Source organism: Anarhichas minor, unplaced genomic scaffold, assembly GCF_050575085.1.
Source record: "Anarhichas minor isolate MPS153535 unplaced genomic scaffold, ASM5057508v1 ptg000244l, whole genome shotgun sequence".
NCBI lineage: Eukaryota > Metazoa > Chordata > Actinopteri > Perciformes > Anarhichadidae > Anarhichas > Anarhichas minor.
Window position 1 is genome coordinate 7,501 of NW_027466690.1, and position 5,000 is coordinate 12,500.

Below are 5,000 nucleotides of genomic sequence, written 5' to 3' on the forward strand. Positions count from 1 at the left end.
TATGGCTACAGTGACCTATTTTGACCACGTCGTGCATCGGCTGTGAATGCCCGATCCTGGATCCTCCTCCACAGGTCTTTAGAAGTGGACGTGGTCTACTATTCGGCGTAGGGGACGAGTCTTTGCGTTGTGTATTCGCGGAGATATGGACCGCGCAAACCGGGAATTTGGTTCAAGGAAACAGAGTATTGGCGCTCGTCTTTCGCTGTGAGACGAATATCGCTAACGCTTTTGAAATACGTGCTGCATCGGCTGTGGGTGTCCGTTTATTCATTTGTCGGTGTCAGTTTATTGGTTATGTCGGTGTCAGTTTATTGGTCTGCCTTATGGGTTGTGAGAGTACGTCTGGGTCGACATTTCGGTATTATTATCCCCGCTGTGCGTTCCATTTCCGGGTTTATGGACCGCGCAATGTGGCCCCTGCGACCTATTCTGACCACATCGTGCCTCGGCTGTGGGTCTCGCATCCAGGATCCACTCGGATAGTTTTGTAGAGGTTGATGTGGTCTACAATTGGGTATAAGTGTCCCGGCTGTGCGTTGTGTATTCGCGGAGCTATGCACCTCGCAAACCGGCGATTTTGTTCAAGGAAACAGAGTATTGGCGCTCGGCTACTGTGACCGGCTTTGCGTACATCGTGCCTCGGCTGTGGGTCTCGGATCCAGGATCCACTCGGATAGGTTTGTAGAGGTGGATGTGGTCTACGATCGGGTATAAGTGTCCCGGCTGTGCGTTGTGTTTTCGCGGAGATATGGACCTCGCAGACCGGCGATATTGTCGCTCGTCTTTGGCTGTGATTTTGTCAGAGTACGAAGATCGGCCGACGCTTTTGAACTACGCGCTGCATCGGCTGTGGGTATCCGTTTATAGGAGTGTCTAGATGGGTGGTTAGAGGACGTCGGGGGTCTACAATTCGGCATAAGTATCCCGGCTGTGCGTTGTGTTTTGGCGGAGATATGAACCGCGCAATGTGGCTACTGCGACCTATTTTGACCGAGTCGTGCATCGGCTGTGAGTGTCCGATTGTGGCTCAAACTCCACAGGTCTTTAGAAGTGGACGTGGTCTACTATTCGGCGTAGGGGCCGAGTCTGTGCGTTGTGTATTCGCGGGGATATGCACCGCGCAAACCGGCGATTTGGTTTAAGGAGACAGAGTATTGGCGCTCGTCTTTCGCTGTGATTTTGTCAGAGTACGAAGATCGGCCGGCGCTTTTGAACTACTTGCTGCATCGGCTGTGGGTATCCGTTTATTGTTCTGCATGTATGGGTGGTTAGAGGAGGTCGGGGTCTACAATAGGGTATAAGTGTCCCGGCTGTGCGTGGTGTTTTGGCGGAGAGATGGAGCGCGCAAAACGGCAACTGCGACCTACTTTGACCGCGTGGTGCCTCGGCTGTGGGTCTCGGATCCAGGATCCACTCGGATAGGTTTGTAGAGGTGGACGTGGTCTACGATTGGGTATAAGTGTCCCGGCTGTGCGTGGTGTTTTCGCGGAGATATCCACCTCGCAAAACGGCGCTTCCGTTTAAGGAAACAGAGTTTTGGCGCTCGTCTTTCGCAGCGCAGCCCAGTAACGTCCCCTACCTTAAGAGAGTCCTCGTTACTCCCGCCGTTTACCCCGCGCGATATGGATCCTGGTTCTGGATCTCGCATCCAGGATCCACTCGGATAGGTTTGTAGAGGTAGACGTATTATACAATTAGGTATGAGTATCCCGGCTGTGCGTTGTGTATTCGCGGAGATATCCATCTCGCAAAACGATATAAAAACGGCTGTGATTTTGTCAGAGTATGAAGATCGCCCGGCGCTTTTTGTCAGAGTATGAAGATCGGTCGGCGGTTTTCAAATACGTGCTGCCTCGGCTGTGGATACCCGTTTATTATTCTGCTTATATGGGTAGTTAGAGGACGTCGGGACCGTGGATTCGGTATAAGAATCCCCGCTGTGCGTTCCATTTCCGGGTAAATATGGACCGCGCAATATGGCCCCTGCGACCTACTTTGACTACATCGTGCCTCGGCTGTGGACCTCGCATCCATGATCCACTAGGATAGATTTGTAGAGGGGGGACTTGGACTACAGGGGTTTTAGATATAAGTGTCCCGGCTGTGCGTTGTGTATTCGCGGGGATATGGACCTCGCAAAACGGGTATTTCGTTTAAGTCTTTCGCTGTGATTTTGTCAGAGTATGAAGATCGGTCGGCTGTTTTCAAACACGCGCTGCCTCGGCTGTGGTTATCCGTTTATTATTCAGCTTACATAGTTGGTTAGAGGACGTCGGGGCCGTGTATTCAGTATAAGAATCCCCGCTGTGCGTTCTATTTCCGGGTAGATATGGCGCGCGTAATATGGTCCCTGCGACCTACTTTGACTACACCGTGCCTCGGCTGTGGACCTCGCATCCAGGATCCACTCCGATAGTTTTGTAGAGGGGGACGTGGACTACAACTGGGTATAAGTGTCCCGGCTGTGCGTTGTGTATTCGCGGGGATATGGACCTCGCAAAACGGGTATTTCGTTTAAGTCTTTCGCTGTGATTTTGTCAGAGTATGAAGATCGGTCGGCTGTTTTCAAACACGCGCTGCCTCGGCTGTGGTTATCCGTTTATTATTCAGCTTACATAGTTGGTTAGAGGACGTCGGGCCGTGTATTCAGTATAAGAATCCCCGCTGTGCGTTCTATTTCCGGGTAGATATGGCGCGCGTAATATGGTCCCTGCGACCTACTTTGACTACACCGTGCCTCGGCTGTGGACCTCGCATCCAGGATCCACTCCGATAGTTTTGTAGAGGGGGACGTGGACTACAACTGGGTATAAGTGTCCCGGCTGTGCGTTGTGTATTCGCGGAGATATGCACCTCGCAAAACGACGATTTCGTTTAAGTCTTTCGCTGTGATTTTGTCAGAGTATGAAGATCGGTCGGCTGTTTTCAAACACGCGCTGCCTCGGCTGTGGTTAATCCGTTTATTATTCAGCTTACATAGTTGGTTAGAGGACGTCGGGGCCGTGTATTCAGTATAAGAATCCCCGCTGTGCGTTCTATTTCCGGGTAGATATGGCGCGCGTAATATGGTCCCTGCGACCTACTTTGACTACACCGTGCCTCGGCTGTGGACCTCGCATCCAGGATCCACTCCGATAGTTTTGTAGAGGGGGACGTGGACTACAACTGGGTATAAGTGTCCCGGCTGTGCGTTGTGTATTCGCGGAGATATGCACCTCGCAAAACGACGATTTCGTTTAAGTCTTTCGCTGTGATTTTGTCAGAGTATGAGATCGGTCGGCTGTTTTCAAACACGCGCTGCCTCGGCTGTGGTTATCCGTTTATTATTCAGCTTACATAGTTGGTTAGAGGACGTCGGGGCCGTGTATTCAGTATAAGAATCCCCGCTGTGCGTTCTATTTCCGGGTAGATATGGCGCGCGTAATATGGTCCCTGCGACCTACTTTGACTACACCGTGCCTCGGCTGTGGACCTCGCATCCAGGATCCACTTCCGATAGTTTTGTAGAGGGGGACGTGGACTACAACTGGGTATAAGTGTCCCGGCTGTGCGTTGTGTATTCGCGGAGATATGCACCTCGCAAAACGACGATTTCGTTAAGTCTTTCGCTGTGATTTTGTCAGAGTATGAAGATCGGTCGGCTGTTTTCAAACACGCGCTGCCTCGGCTGTGGTTATCCGTTTATTATTCAGTTTACATAGTTGGTTAGAGGACGTCGGGCCGTGTATTCAGTATAAGAATCCCCGCCTGTGCGTTCTATTTCCGGGTAGATATGGCGCGCGTAATGTGGTCCCTGCGACCTACTTTGACTACACCGTGCTCGGCTGTGGAGGTCGCATCCATGATCCACTCGGATAGGTTTGTAGAGGTGGATGTGGTCTACGATCGGGTATAAGTGTCCCGGCTGTGCGTTGTGTATTCGCGGGGATATGGACCTCGCAAAACGGGTATTTCGTTTAAGTCTTTCGCTTTGATTTTGTCAGAGTATGAAGATCGGTCGGCGGTTTTCAAATACGCGCTGTATCGGCTGTGTGTATCCGTTTATAGGAGTGTCTAGATGGGTGGTTAGAGGACTTCCAGCTTGACAACTGGGCATGAGTATCCCCGCTGTGCGTTCTATTTCCGGGTAGATATGGCGCGCGTAATATGGTCCCTGCGACCTACTTTGACCGCGTCGTGCCTCGGCTGTGAGTGTCCGATTGTGGATCACCCTCCACATGTCTTTAGAGGTTGACGGTGGCTACACGTCGGCATAGGTGTCCCGGCTGTGCGTTGTGTATTCGCGGGGATATGGACCGCGCAAGACGGCGATTTGGTTTAAGGAAACAGAGTATTGGCGCTATCGCTGTGATTTTGTCAGAGTATGAAGATCGGTCGGCGGTTTTCAAATACGTGCTGCCTCGGCTGTGGATACCCGTTTATTATTCTGCTTATATGGGTAGTTAGAGGACGTCGGGACCGTGTATTCAAAAATAAGAATCCCCGCTGTGCGTTCCATTTCCGGGTAGATATGGCGCGCGTAATAGGGCCCTGCGACCTACTTTGACCGCGTGGTGCCTCGGCTGTGGACCTCGCATCCAGGATCCACTCGGATAGGTTTGTAGAAGTGGACTTGGACTACAATTAGATATGAGGTTCCCGGCTGTGCGTTGTGTTTTCGCGGAGATATGGACCGCGCAAAACGGGTATTTGGTTTAAGGATTTTTCGCTGTGATTTTGTCAGAGTATGAAGATCGATCGGCGGTTTTCAAACACGCGCTGCATCGGCTGTGTGTATCCGTTTATTATTCATCTTATATGGGTGGTTAGAGGACTTCCAGCTCGACAACTGGGCATGAGTATCCCCGCTGTGCGTTCTATTTCCGGGTAGATATGGCGCGCGTAATATGGTCCCTGCGACCTACTTTGACCGACTCGTGCCTCGGCTGTGGAGGTCGCATCCAGGATCCACTCGGATGTGTTTGTAGAGGGGGACTTGGACTACAATTAGATATGAG